A 15,446-nucleotide genomic window follows, 5' to 3' on the forward strand; every position below is an offset into this window, starting at 1 on the left:
TCGGAGGGTCAGTGCTGAGGGAGCGCCACACTGTCACATATTGGTTGCTGTGTTACCTACCTTACACCAGTAACTATACTTCCATAGATTGATGACACTGTGGGATGGGATGTCCTGCAGAGGTGCTTTATAAATGCAGGTCTATATTGTGAGGGATTGTGCAGTTTGGCCCCATGCTTTTGGAACATGTCAGTCCATCATTTATGTTCATTATCCCTCTCTTCCCCTGGTTCCTGGGTTCAATTCCCAAAGTTTTTACCCACAGGCAGGGAGCTTTTCCCATGTCACTGCAACTTCACTTATTAAAAACCGAGAGAACTGTGGATGCTGTAAATCAGGAACAAAAACAGAAGTTGCTGGAAAAGCTCAGCAGGTCCGGCAGCATCTGTGAAGGAGAAAACAGAGTTAACGTTTTGGGTCAGTTCTGAGGAAGGGTCACTGGAGCTGAAACATTAACTCTGTTTGTTTCCTTCACAGATGCTGCCAGACCTGCTGAGCTTTTCCAGCAACTTCTGTTTTTGTTCCCCTTCGCTTATTCCCTACTTTCCACAGTTTATGGGATGTATTGCTTTTTTTGTCAAGGTGACACCATGACAGCAGACTGTGGTTTGGAAATGTGAATATGGGTGCCCTCAGTAACATGATCACAATCCTCAGCAATAATCAGCTGAGAAACACACATCACACACACTCACTTCTGAGTGAAACTATTCTTGAGCTCTCTGCTCCCCGTCAATCTCAAAATCCTCATGATTGCCACTCCTTCTACATGTCATTGTCCCTTTGCCTATAGGAGACTCTCTCCCATTGTCCCTGTCTATCACTGAGTCTTTCTTTCCCCTCTCTCTCTGTGTTTGTCTGGCTCTGTGTCTCTGTGTGTATGTGTCTCTGTTTCTCTGTGCATCTCTCATCCTGTGTTTTTCTCTCTCTCTCTGTCTCACTTTCTGTGTGTGTCTCTCTCTCTCTCTTTCTATGTGACTTGTTCTGTCTTTCTGTCTCTGCCTCTGTTTGTATTTTTCTCTCTCATTCCATTTCTTTACGTCTCTCTCTCTTTCTCTATCTCCCTCCTTCTGAATTCCTCTGTGCAGCTTTCTTTGTATCTCTCCCCTTCTCTCTCTCTCTCTCTCTCGTGTTTCTCTCCCTGTCTCCCTCTCTGTCAATTTCTCTCTCTTGCTCCGTCCCTCTCTCCCTGTCTTCCCTTGTTTCACCCTGCCTCCCCCTTTCCCTCCCTTCCGCTCTCCCTCTCTCTCTCTCTCTCCCCATCCCTCTTTCCGTCCCCCTCTCTCCCTCTTTCTCTCCCACTTTCTCTCCAACTCTGCCTCTCCCTCCCCCTCTTTCCCCCACTTACCCCTCTCCCTCATTCCCTCTCTCCTCCTCCCTCTCTCTTCCCTCTTCTCTCCATCTCCTCTCTCTCCCCAGCCTACCCGTTTCTCTCCCTCTCCTTCTCTCTCCCCCGCCTGCCCCTCTCTCTCTCCCTCCCAGGGGTGACATGGGGCTGTTTGAACAGCTGTGCTACTGAAGCTGATGTGAAGGTTTGGATGGTTTTTACATTTTTTTAGGAGGCTGTAAACGAAACAATTCCCAGAGAATCTCCAGGCCTCCCTTTCTGGAATGTTTCTCCATCTGGGATTGATTTTCTTTCAAAAAGAATTATTGAAGGAGCATATTTTAGAGTGGTGTTGCTTTGCACATGTTCATTTGGTCATTCTGTCTCCCATCTCTTCTCTGTCTCTCTCCCTCTCTCTTAAAGTTTCACATTCCCCTCTTCCCCCTCTCTCTTTCTGCCTGTCTCTCTCTCTCTGTTTTTAAGTTTCACATTCCCCTGTTCCCTCTCTCTCTCTTTCTGCCTGTTTCTCCCTCTCTCTCTTTTTTAAGTTTCACATTCCCCTCTTCCCTCTCTCTCTCTTTCTGCCTGTTTCTCTCTCTCTCTCTCTCTCTCGCTGTCTTGCTCTCTCTCTCTGTCTCCTCTGCACCTTGCCCTGTGAGCCTGACACTCGTGAAATCAGGGACGCGGGATCCTGGTTGGGATAGGAACCTGTTGTTTTACTGACACTGAGGCACCAAGCAGAGCCACAAAGAAATGGGAAAATCCAAACCTGCGAGCGATTAATGTTTTGGAAAGGAACTGTGTGTGAAGGAGCATGGAAATGAATCATTTGGCTTCAGATCAATGCAGCCCCTGGGAGTGCAGTTTGGAGTATTCAGCATTAACTCTTTCTCAAATAGCATGCTGTGTACGCAGCGTACTTAAAGGGGAGGGCTCTAGGAATGTTTTCCAAATCTCCGCTCCTTCTATCTCCAACGCTCAGTAGCAGCAGTGTGCACTACCTACAAGAAATTCCCCAAAGATCCTCAGACAGCACCTTCCAAACCCACGACCACTTCCATCTAGAAGGACAAGGGCAGCAGATACATGGGAACACCAGCACCCTGCAAGTTCTCCTCCAAACCCCTCACCATCCTGACTTGGAAATACATCGCTGTTGCCTCACGGTCGCTGGGTCAAAATCCCGGAATTCCCTCCCTAACTCCACACGGTCTGCAGCAGTTCAAGAGGGCAGCTCACCACCACCTTCTCAAGGGGGCAATTAGGGATCGGGAACAAATGCCAAGTCATAGCTGTACTCCCATGACTTTTCTTTTCAACATGTGATGTGGAGTTTCCCACCTGCCTGGGGTTTGATGATTTCCAGGAGGACAGTGAGAGTGTGGTTTATGAGTTTTAATGTACACAATGTTGTATGTGTGTTTTATTTTTGAAAGGGAACCTTTAGAATTCTCTTAGCAAACATTTCTCTCGTGTCTTGTGATTTACAGTGAAGACCTCTCCGTGTGTAAACATTCAACATTTAAGCACATTTTGTTTTCAGCTTACAGTCCCCTTGCTGTGCTGAGGAAGAGGTGAGCAGTGTGGGACTGACTGATCTGCTCATTTCTAGTTTGTGCTGGTTACTGATTATGTTTGGACATTCGTAACCTTGCCTGGTTAAAACATGGGGTTCAAATCCCACCATGGAGGAATTTAAATTCAATTAATTCATCTGGAATAAATTTGTTAGTCTCGTTAATCATTATAAAGCTGCCAGATTCTTGTCTTTAAAAAGAAAACCCATCTGGTTCACTAATTGCCCTTTAGGGAGGGTAAATCTGCCGTCCTTACCCAGTTTGGGCCTACACATGGCTCGAGACCCATACCCATGTGGTTTACTTGTAACCACCCTCTAAAATTGGCCCTAGCAACCATTCAGTTCAAAGGTAGTTGGGAGATGGGACTTAAATGGCTTCGCCCATATCCCAGGAAAGAATTAAAACAAATAAAGTTTGTGGGTGGTGGTGGGGGGAACAGTTTGGGAGTGGGAAGGATGTTAGGCAGGAGTCGGGGGTGTCAGGTTTCCAATCTCTGCTGGGTGAGCTTTTTAGGGACAAGGCCGGGAGTGGAGTCATGACCTTTGGCTAAGGAGGAGGTGAAAGTGCGTTCCTCAGTCTTCCGTGTGCTCTCCAGTGCTCCCTGATGGTCAATGTATGAACATGGCTGGGGGAAATTGGCTGTGACACTCTCCACCAAGAGCTGTGAAGACTTGGCTTACCTCCATCTAGGCGGCCATCTTGGACGAGAACTGCTGGTGGGGCACAACCCGGGGGGCCATCCGTGTTTCACCACAGGGTGCCTTCCCCTGGGAGAGGATGTTGATGCCCAGACACACGGCACCAGCTGTAGCTTGGACTCAGCCATTCCCTACAACGAAGAGGCCCCCCCCGCCAGTGGTGTTGAAATAACTATTAGCTCGAGAAATATTGGGTTATTGGCATCAAATGCACAGCATGAGAAACACGCGATAGAGTTTTTAACAGCTCGGAAAGAGGTTCGTTGGCCCATCGTGTCTGTGCTGGTCATCAAACATTCTATAATCCCACTTTCTGGGTGGCACAGTGGCTCAGTGGTTAGCACTGCTGCCTCACAGCACCAGGGACCCGGGTTCAATCCCAGCCTCGGGTGACTGTCTGTGTGGAGTTTGCACATTCTCCCCATGTCTGCGTGGGTTCCCTCCGGGTGCTCTGGTTTCCTCCCACAGTCCAAAGATGTGCAGGTTAGGGTGGATTGGCCATGGGATAATGCAGGGTTACATGGATAGGGTAAGGGGGAGAGTGGTTGGGTCTGTGCGGGGTGCTTTTCAGAAGGTTGGTATAGACTCAATAGGCCGAGTGGCCTGCATCTATGCTGTAGGGATTCTATGATTCCCAGAATGCTCTGGTGTTTCAAGCGCTCGTCCAAAATGTTTCCCTGTCTCTAGCCCCCACCCCCTTTCAAGTTGTGAGTTCCAGACCCCCATCACCCTCTGAGCGAGAAAGTCTTCCCTCTAAAACCAACCCTCCCTCCCTGGCTCCTTACTTTAAAATGGTGCCCCCTATCCTTGACTCCTCCACTAAAGAGGGAAAGCTTTCTCCCTATTGACTCTGTCTGTGCCCCTCAATCACCCCACCACCCCACCCTCCCTCTCCACCAGTGTTGCTGGGACTGAACAGGAGAAGTGGCATCTGGGTTAATTGTGGCTTTTTTCTCTTTCTCTCTCTCCGTCCCCAACGTTGTGCAGGGAGAGGGGCCTCACCATGAACAAGCTGAGACAGAGCCTGCGGCGGAAGAAACAGCCGTATGTTCCTGAGGCCAGTCGGCCCCACCAGTGGCAGGCAGATGAGGAAGCCGTTCGAAAGGGCAAGTGCAGTTTCCCAGTCAGGGTGAGTACGACCGATCCACGGAGGTGGGGGGAACACAAAACCACAAAGTGTTTCGCCAAACTTGTAATCCGACAAAACATTTTGCGCGAGCAATCATGCCAAGGGCAGGCAGCTGACCACAGGCTGCAGAAGCAGGAGTAGGCCTCAAGCCTGCGCTGCCATTTGTTCTCAAAAACTCACACGACGCCAGGTTACAGTCCAACAGGTTTGTTTGAAAACGCAAGCTTTCGGAGCTCAGCTCCTTCCTCAGGCGTAGTGTGAGAGAGAGGGTGTAAGACACAGAATTTATTAGCAGAAAGGTAACAACCCTAAAACTGGCCACCTCTTGTTGAATCTTTAATCAGTTAGGAAGGAGACTACTGACTCAAATGCAAAATCCAGATTCCTCTCAAGTTGTTGTCCCGGGATAATTAAAAGTTTTTTTAATGTATTTAAGAGGCAACATCTCGGGTCAGGCAATGCAGTTTAGCTGTGAGGTCTTGCTTAGAATCTGTATATGTTTTAAACTGGGGCCAGGTTTTTTTTGAGCAAAACAGAATGTATCTGCAACAAACATCTTGGATGAAATAATTCATGCGTGTGTCTATGTATGTGCGTGTGCGTGTATGTCTGTGAGAGAAAGAGAGAGAGTGTGTGTGTGTGTGTGTGTATGTGTGTGTGTGTGTGTGTATGTGTGTGTGTCCATGACTGTGTGTGTGTGTGTGTGTGCGCGCGTGTGCTTGAGAGAGTGAGTGTGAGGGAGTATGTGTGTGTGAGAGAGAGTGTGTGTGTGTGTGTCCATTCATTATGATCATTGGCTGATCGTTGAGCTCAGTACCCTAATCCCCACCCCCATATCCCTTCATCCTTCTGGTCACAAGAGATATATCTACCTGCTTCTCGAAAACACATAATGTTCTAACCTCAGAAACAAAAACAGAAGTTGCTGGAAAAGCTCAGCAGGCCTGGCAGCATCTGTGGAGAGAGAAATGTGTTTTTCTTTATTCATTCACGGGATGAGGGCGTCGCTGGCCAGGCAGCATTTATTGCCCATCCCAAATTGCCCAGAGGGCAGTTAAGAGTCAGTCACATTGCTGTGGGTCTGGAATAACATGTAGGCCAGACCAGGTAAGGATGGCAGTTTCCTTCCCTAAAGGGCATTAGTGAACCAGATGGGTTTCTCTGACAATCGACAATGGATTCACGGTCATCAGATTCTTAATTCCAGATTTTTAATTGAATTCAAACTCCACCATCTGCCGTGGCGGGATTTGAACCCAGGTCCCCAGAACATAATCTGGGTCTCTGGATTAACAGTCCAGCAATAATACCACTAGGCCCTCGCCTCTGAAGAAGGGACCCCGAAACGTTAACTCTGATTTCTCTCTTCACAGATGCTGCCAGACCTGCTGAGCTTTTCCAGCAATGTTTGTCTTTTGTTTCTGATTTACAGCATCCATAGTTCATCTCTTTCTTTTAATTTATTTTGATCTCAGACACGTTCAGTAGCAATGAGATCCACAGGCTCACCACTGCCTGGACGAAACGTTTGATCTAAAGAGGTTTCCACCTGCAGGAGGACAGAGGGGCTTAAAAAGAGCAGGAAATGGCCATTCGGCCCATTGAGCCTGCTGCCTACTCTGTACAATTGCTGAAATAACTCCACAGAGGCCAGTATCCCTTTATTTACATATAAACAGTCCTTGACTTTAGTTCTGCTTCTTCAGAATCAAGTGTAACAGTGTCAGAGACACTCCCCTTCTTATGTGTCAGCCAGGACTCCCTGATTGGACCAGATTAACAGCTCCAATCAGGGAACTCATCCTGTGATGTCCAGCTGGCTAACCACTTTACAATTACGATCGGTTTTCTGCCATATCTCCACCTTCCCGCACAATTCCCATCATTCCCTTCGTGTCCAGAACCCTTATCCATCTCACTTTTGGATATATCTTGATGACACAGCAGTGGGGGTTTCCCAGGATTCTCTGAATGGAAACGTTTTCTCATCTCAGTCCAAAACGGCCAATCCCTTTATCCTGAGAAAATGACGTCTCCTTTGAGACTGTCCAACCTGGAGAGCTTGGGGCCCGGGTAGCTGAAGATTTGGTCAACCAGGATGGAGCCGTGGACATCGGGAATGGTCATTAGAAACAGTTCAGAGAAGGTTCACTCGGCTGATTCCCCAGGTGAGGGGGGGTTATCTCAGGAGGGAAGATTGATCCTATATCCCATTGGAGTTTGGAAGGATGACCTTATTGTGATATATTGGATCCTGAGGGGAACTTGACAGAGTGGATGCTGAAAGGATGTTTTCCCTTGTTGGAAAGACTAAAATAGGGGACGCAGTTTTACAATAAAGGAACATCACATTTAAGGTGGAGATGAGGGGAACAGTTTTCCCTGAGGTAGTTGTGTTCTCATAACCTGTCTTCCCCAGAGAGCTGTGGAGGGAGGGGGAGTCACTGAGTATTTTAAGAAAGAGTTGGATAGATTCTTAACTAAGGAGGGAGTCTGGGGAGAGAGGAGGAAAACAGCTAAGTGGAATGAAGACCACAATCAGATATGAATGACTGGCAGCGCAAGCTCTGTGAGATAAAGAAGAGGCAATGGCCTTGTGGTATTACCGCTAGACTGTGAATGCAGAGACCCAGATTTCTGCTAATCCAGGGACCTGGGTTCGAATCTGGCCATGGTGGAATTTGAATAAAATAATAATCTGGAAATAACATCCAATGATGACCACGAAACCATTGATGATTGTCCAGGGTGTGAGAGGTGACCCATCTAATTCACAAGTGTCCTTTCGGGAAGGAAGCTGCCATCCTTACCTGGTCTGGCCTACATGTGACTCCAGACCCACAGCAACATGGTTGACTCTTAACTGCCCTCGGGGCAATTAGGGATGGGCAATAAATGCTGGCCTGGCCAGTGATGCCCTCATCCGTGGATGAATTAAAAAAAAGACCGAATCTCAATCCTAAATTGTACATTGTACTCAATCCTAAATTCAAGAGGTTGAGATCTACGCTGTAGGGATTCTATGATTCTGACTGTCTCGGAAGGTTGTGGGCTGGATGAGGTTGGAAAGGGAATAGCAGAGCTTCGACACCGATGGTGAAAGGGATGGGGGTCATGGGGGTGTGGTATTGGACCAGAGGCCAAACAGGAGCCAATGGGAGGGGGTGTTACAGTCATAGGGCTGGAGGTAGATCCAGAGAGGGTGAGGGTCAAGGTCCCTAAGGGGTTCAGGAGGCAGATTTTAAACTCACCCATAGGTGAGGTATTATTTTCAGACTGAAGATGGGGCAGACATCAGTTTGAGAGATTAACCTGTAACTGTTCTTTCTCTCTGAGCAGTACCTGGGACATGTAGAGGTGGAAGAATCACGAGGAATGCACGTGTGTGAAGATGCAGTGCAGAAACTCAAAGCTGTGAGTATTTCTGACTGCGTTCGTGTTTCTACATTCATTTCAACAGAAAGGGAGTTTCAAAGACTGTGCCCCCCCCTCCCAACAACCCTCAGAGCTAAGAAAACGTTTCCTTATCTCCCCATCAATGGGCAGCCCCTCAGTTTTAAACAGTGACCCCTCTAGTTCTCCATTCTCCCACAAGAGGAATCATTCTCCCAAATCACCTCAGAACTGTTTTATGTTCCTCCTCTCACGTGTGCCTGGTGCTGGCTAACACAGTCTCCGGGATTCCTGGCTGGTCAACGCTGGTAAGTGACTGTTTGAAGTTTGTCTCTCTGTATGTATGGGGAATCTCTGACAATGGCTGAGGACCAGTCCCTGTTTACCCCGATGGAGCACATACCCCATGTCGATGGGCCATAGCTACATAGAAGCAGGAGTGGGCCATTCAGCCCATCGAGTGTGCTCCATCATTCTTTTAGATTATTGGCAAATCAGTTACCTCCGTAACATTCACCTGCACTATCACTGGATGTCATTAGATCTCTTTCTCGCTCTCTCTTTCTGTCTCTCTCCTTTCCTCTGTCTTTTTCTCTCTCTCTTTTTCTCTCTGTCTTCCTCTCTCTTTTTCTCTCTGTCTTCCTCTCTCTTTCTCTCTCTCTCTTTCTCGCTGTCTCTCTTTCTGTCTCTCCTTTTTTTCACTCTCTTTCTCTCTCTCTCTTTCTCTCTTTGTCTTTTTCTCCCTCTCTCCTTTTCTCTCTCTTTCTTCCTCTCTCTTTCTTTCTCTCTCTCCCCCTCCTTTCTCTTTCTTTCTCTCTCTCCCCCTCTTTTCTCTCTACCTATCTCTATTTTTCTCTCTCTTTCTCTTTCTTTCTCTCTCTCCCCCTTTCTCTCCTTCTCACTCTGTTTTTTTGCCTCTCTCTCTCTCTGTGTCTGTCTCTCTCTCTCTCTTTTCCTCTCTCTTTTTTTCTCTCCCTTTCTCTCTGTCTCTTTCTCTCTCTGTATTTTTCTCCCTCTCTCCTTTTCTCTCCCTTTCCTCCTCTCTCTTTCTTTCTCTCGCTCCCCTTCCTTTCTCTCTCTCTATCTCTCTTTCTCTCTCTTTCTCTTTCTTTCTCTCTCTCGCCCTCTCTCTCTTTCTCACTCCGTTTTTTTGCCTCTCTCTCTCTCTCTCTGTGTGTGTCTCTCTCTCTCTCTGAGTCCCTCCCACTACCCAACGGGACTCTGTGTTTACTGGATGCTCACCGGCTGTTGTAAAAAAAAAGCTCAACTTTCTATAGCCTCATCCCGGTTTTGAACTCCCTCCATGGCCCCTTCTCCCTATCCCTATCGCCTCCTCCGGCGTCTCTGTGCTCCTCTTGAGCAATTCCCCTGATTCCCATTGCTCCGCCACTGGTGGGGGGGGAGGGGGGGGCCTGTGCCTTCAGCATTGAGGGTCCTGAGTTCCACAACTCCGTCCCTAACCCTGTCGAGCCATTTTTCCCTCTCTCTATCCGCCAAGCCCTCTTTCCCATCCACCTCTGAGTTAGTGAGCTGTCGCCGTACGGATTTGTCAGTGTGGGTCGGGGTGGGGGGGCTCAGTGTTAAATTTCCTGTGACACCCCTCCTACGGAATGTCTCGAGATGTGTCACTTGGTTAAAGGCATGTCACAGATGGAAACTGACGGTGCGTGGGAGGGGGGAGACTGGGAAGGAGGCTACTTTGTGGCATGAGTCAGAGGTCGTCTGGTCGGGATTTGCTTGTGTGGATCACAGCAGAACAGAACACTGGCTTTCAAAAAGGGCCTGGACTGAATCAGTTTGTCACAGGAGTGTCTGTTTGCACTGGGGGGGCAGGGGGCGGAGGGTATTTAGCAAACAGTGAGACCTCTTATCCTCCACTTACACAAAGGAAGGCACCTCCTGCAAATCCACTCGGTGAGGTTTCTGAGGGATCGTAAGGGACCTGCCCAGAAACACATCCCATTTCAAGGCTGTTCATTAACATTTGAATTCGCCAGATGAATCAGCCCCAAGACCTTTTGTTTCTCTTTCACAGGATGTGGTTGGTGGCAAAGCCAGCTTATCGTCCGTCTCCAAATCTCTTATTTTTTTTCATGTTCCTTCATGGGACCTGAGTGTCACAGGCTGGGCCCAGCTTTTATTGCTTCGTCCCTAATTACCCCCTTTGAGAAGGTGGGGGTGAGCTGCCTTCTTGAACCACTGCAGTCCATGTGCTGTGGGTTGACCCACAATGCCCTTTAGGGAGGGAATTCCAGGATTTTTACCCAGCGACACTGAAGGAACGGAGATATATTTCCAAGTCGGGATGGTGAGGGTTTGGACGGGAACTTGCAGGGGGTGGTGTTCCCGTGTATCTGCTGCCCTTGTCCTTCTAGATGGAAGTGGCCGTGGGTTTGGAAGGTGCTATTGGAGGAGTCTCGGTCAGTCTCAGAGGGTGATTAAGAACCAACCTCGTTCCTGGGGTGGGGGTGAGTCAGGAGTTACATGTAGGAGGGTGGATCAGGACTTTAGTGAACTAGCCAGTGGGTCCCAGAGACTGTCAATGGAACCAGCTGTGGGCTCGATGGAAATGATCCAAATGGATCCTTGAGGAAAAGACTGGCTCCAATGAAGAAGTGACAGGTTTCTGGTCAGAATTATAGCTGGGACAGTCTGTCTGGTCCGGTATCCTGTCCTACAGGAAATGTATACAGGTTTCCATGGTGACCACCTCTTCCACATTAGTTTTGAAAATAGATTCCATGAGGTGTAAACCATCCTTTGTCGTCTGATCATCTCCTTTTTATTGCCCCTCCCCCCTGCCCCCCCCCAAAAATGTGAGGCCCATTTCCCCCTCTCCTTCCGCTCTTTCCCTCCATCACTTTCTTTCCTGTGGTTCTTGAATTCCCACTCAGTCCCTCGCTTTCTCGTTTGCTCTCTCCTTTATTTGCTCCCTCTTTCACACACTTGTTCACTCTCTCCTTCCCGTTCCTGCACTCCTGACTGCTCTCTCGTCCGCTGTCTCGTTCACGCTCTTGTTCTGTCTCTCATTCCCTCTCTCATTCACCCTCCGTTGTTACCAAAGACAGCTCTCTCCATTCTGCTGTCTGTGAACTGAGGTAACAGCTTCTCTCTCACTTACAGTCCCCTGTGCCAACTGGCCAGAGAAGGAGCAAGGTGATCACTCAAAGGATCACGTTTGGAATTTTTGATTTACGAGGTGAACTAGTCCAAATTTAACAGCCTCAGGACGTCCTGCTGTAGGAAGTAGCCCTCAGGCCTCACATTTCTACTGGTGTGGGTTACTGCCAGTGTTTGATCTGATTGGTCTTTCATCAACCTCGAATATATTAACCAATAGCTGTGCTTGTACCGGAGAACCTGTTGGTGTCAAAGTTATCGCCCTCGCATCCTCTCTCCTTCTTCTCTTGTTTTTCACTACTCCCTCTTTTTTTCTCTTCTCTCCTGTCTCTCTCGTTCCTCTCTCTCTCTTCACCTCTCTCTTTCCTTCTCTATTCTGTGTATGTCTCAGTCTGTCTTTGCCCCCTCTCTTTTTGCCCCCTTTCCCTTTAGCCCCCATTTCTCTCTGACTCCGTCTCTATTCTGCGTATGTCTTTCTCTCCTTTTCTCTTTAACCCCTCAATCTCTCTTTCTTGCTCCCCATCTCTTTCCCTCAATGCTAAGTCTCTCTCTCTCTGTCTGTCTCTCTCTCTGTCTGTCTGTCTGTCTCTCTCTCTCTCTGCCCCTCTGTCTGTCTGTCTCTCTCTCTCTGTCTCTTTCTCTCTGTCTGTCTGTCTCTCTCTCTCTGCCCCTCTGTCTGTCTGTCTCTCTCTCTCTCTCTCTGTCTGTCTCTCTCTCTGTCTGTCTCTCTCTCTCTGTCTGTCTGTCTCTCTCTCTGACTGTCTGTCTCTCTCTGTCTATCTGTCTCTCTCTCTGTCTGTCTCTCTCTCTCTTTGTCTGTCTGTCTGTCTCTCGCTTTCTTTGTCTGTTTGTCTCCCTCTCTCTCTCTCTGTCTTGCCTCCTCTCTCTTTACAGTCATACAGGCATACAGCATGGAATCAGACCCTTTGGCCCCACCAATCAAAGGCAACCACGTTTCCAAACTCTACTAGTCCCGAATGCCTCCTCCTGGCCCATATCCCTATGAGCCTTTCCCATTCATGAAGTTATCCAAATGTCTTTTAAATGTTGTAACTGTGCCCACTTGCACCACTCCTCTGGTAGTTCATTCCACACTTAAACCAGTCTCTGTGTAAGAAAAGTTGCCCCTCAGGACTTTTTAAAATCTTCCTCCTCTCACCTTAAAAATATGCGCCCCCTAGTTTTGAACTCTCCCACCCGAGGGAAAAGACCCTCGCTATTCACCTTCTCATGATTTCATGAACCTCATATAAGATCTCCTCTCTCTCTATTTCTTTCCTTTTCTATTTTATGCCTCTTTCTTTATCCCTGTGTCTCTTTAATTCCCTCCTCCCCTTCTGTCCTTCTCTATTCTGTCTCTCTCGGTCTCTCTGGAGTCCAGTCGAGATGCTGGCCAATGTTGGAGTTGCACTGAAATATCTCAAAAGCTCTTGTTGATTGAACAGTGACCAAGTGAAGTCAATATTTTGGTAGAGCTGCCCATGTGCATGTTCAGAATTGATTAAACTCAGGACACTGCACTTGCCTGAAAACTGTTGCAGTTGGTCATTGGATCCTACAGTGGCTACAGTCGTGTCCCAAAGATAGTTCCTTTGTGTTTGTTTTTTGTTTGGTCACATTTACTTAATATCAATGGGGAGGCGATGGCCTAGTGGTACTATCGCTGGACTGTTAATCCAGAGTCCCAAATAATGTTCTGGGGACCCGGGTTTGAATCCTGCAACGGCAGATGGTGGAATTTGAATTCAATAAAAAAAAGTCTGGAATTAAGAGTCTAATGATGACCATTATTGTTTGTCGGGGAAAAACCCAACTGGTTCACTAATGCCCTTTAGGGAAGGAAACTGCCATCCTTACCTGGTCTGGCCTACATGTGACTCCAGACCCTCAGCAAATGTGGTTGACTTGTAACTGCCCTCTGGGCAATTAGGGATGGGCAATAAATGCTGCCTGGCCAGCGACGCCCTCATCCTGTGGATGAATAAAGGATCAAAGCTTTATTGAGCAGCTATGAGTTGGTTTGCAGGTGCAGCAGGTAATTAAAGCAGCAAATGGAATATTGTCCTTCACTGCTAGAGGGATGGAGTTTAAAAACAGGGAGGTTATGCTGCAGCTGTACAGGGTGCTGGTGAGGCCACACCTGGAGTACTGTGTACAGTTTTGGTCTCCTTACTTGAGAAAGGATGTACTGGTACTGGAGGGGGTGCAGAGGAGGTTCACTAGGTTGGTTCCAGAGTTGAGAGGATTGGTTTATAGAGAGACATTGAATAGACTGGGGCTGTACTCATTGGAATTTAGAAGAATGAGGGGGGCTCTTAGAGAAACATATAAAATGATGAAGGGAATAGACAAGATAGAAACAGGGAGGTTGTTTCCAATGACAGGTGAAACTAGAACCAGGGGCATAGCCTCAAAATAAGGGGCAGCAGATTTGGGACGGAGTTGAGGAGGAAGTTCTTCAGCCAAAGGATTGTGAATCTGTGGAATTCCCTGCCCAGTGAAGCGTTGAATGTTTTTAAGGCAAAGAACGATTTTTGAACAGGATTAAGGTTATGGTGAGCGGGCGAATAAGTGGACCTGAGTCAATGAAACGATCAGCCACAATCTTATTGAATGGCAGAGCAGGCTCGATGGGCCGAATGGCCTACTCCTGCTCCTATTTCTTCACGTTCTTGTGAAGCAGTGTTGGCACAGGAGTTCGGAACTTTTTGGAAGCAACGTCAACTTTTACACCAACAGACAATCCCATTCCTGTAGCTGGAGAGGGAGAAGAGAATGTGAGAACAGGCTATCGATTATGTCCCTGTTTAACACTGGCTTGGCAGTGGTATATCCGCAAAGGCCGCAACTGGACGTTCACACCCCTGTCACATATTTCCCTCGCAAACAGCAATTGAAGGATGACCCGATGGAAATCTTTAAAATGATAAGTGCGTTCAATAGGGTGGGCATGGGGAAGACCAGAACTACAGAACAGCCAGTAAGAAATCTCATTGGGAATTTGAGCGAAACACCTTTCCCTAGAGAGTGGGATGACTGGGGAAGCTGGATAAGGAAAAAAGGAACAGAAGGTTATGTTTGAGGGCGAAGACTGGACGATGCACTTTCACATAAGGTTCCTGTAGCCACTTGGACGTTGGAGTCTGCGGAAGTCACAGCAAATGTAGCAGAGCAGATGGACCGAAAGGCCTACCTCTGTGCTGTCAGCGGTCGGGATTTGAGGCAGGGGGTTGAAGTGAGACTCTCAAACCCATTCACCATCCCTGGTTACAGCTCTCAACAGGCACTGACGCACACTGCCCTGCCACATTTCCTTGCGCCTCGGCACTCTATCCAATCGAACCTCTGCTCCTGCCTGTTTAATCCTCCCCCCACTTCCACATTCACTCACTGTGGCCCCTTCCCCGAGTTGTTCAGGGGCTGAAGGCCTCCAGATCCATGAAAAGTAGGTCGTGGCTGAGCACCAGGACTGAAAGAAATGTCGTGTTTCTCAGTAATCTCATTCAGTCTCGAAATCAGATTCACATCGTTGGAGTCAAGTCTGCATCTGCTTCACCTCCTGCAACTTTCTAGCATCCCTGCAATTCTCCAATTCTGGCCTCTTGGCACATCCCTAGCTCTCTCCTCCCATTTCCACCCCTCACAGTGGCAATTCACCGCCGTCTCCTCCAGTGGCAATTAGGGATGGGCAAGAAATGCAGGCTGCCCCATGACCGAATAGAAATATCTCTCCCCATCTAAACCCCTGGCTAGTATCTGTTTTAAACTTCCCTAAAACCCATCTCATGGTCCAAGTTTCAGTCACCAGTCTTAATAGCTCTTTGTTCGGCTCAGTGCCCGTTGAGATGCTATATAGATGCAGGCTGTTGTTGAGTTGAGTTTGTTTTAATCACAGACACTCACGGAAATTGATATTACAACCACATTTTGAAACTAGGCTCACATTAAGCTTAATAAAAAGGGAACAGGAGGGCATAAAATGACATGCAAACGAAGCAAGGGTAATATGAGAAAAATCTTTCTCACCCCGTGGGTAGTTTGGGTGTGGAATGCATTGCCTGGAAATACAGAGGGGGCATGTTCAAAGAAGATATTCAAGAGGGACAGCGGATGGTTATCTGGATAGAAATGGTGTGACAGGGATATGGGGAAAAGGCAGGAGATTGGCACTAGGGAATAGAAGAAAAGGTGCAGGTACG

General features: G+C 47.9%; 1 long non-coding RNA gene across 1 annotated transcript; it reads left to right on the forward strand.

The window, feature by feature from the left end:
• The first annotated feature begins 1,429 nt into the window (after positions 1-1,429).
• On the forward strand, positions 1,430-8,148 carry LOC109925892. Its single transcript, XR_007265766.1, has 3 exons — positions 1,430-1,532; positions 4,593-4,734; positions 8,074-8,148. It is a non-coding gene; the product is annotated as an uncharacterized LOC109925892 (long non-coding RNA).
• The last annotated feature ends 7,298 nt before the right edge of the window (positions 8,149-15,446 follow it).

This window comes from Rhincodon typus, chromosome 39 (genome assembly GCF_021869965.1).
Source record: "Rhincodon typus isolate 14 chromosome 39, sRhiTyp1.1, whole genome shotgun sequence".
NCBI lineage: Eukaryota > Metazoa > Chordata > Chondrichthyes > Orectolobiformes > Rhincodontidae > Rhincodon > Rhincodon typus.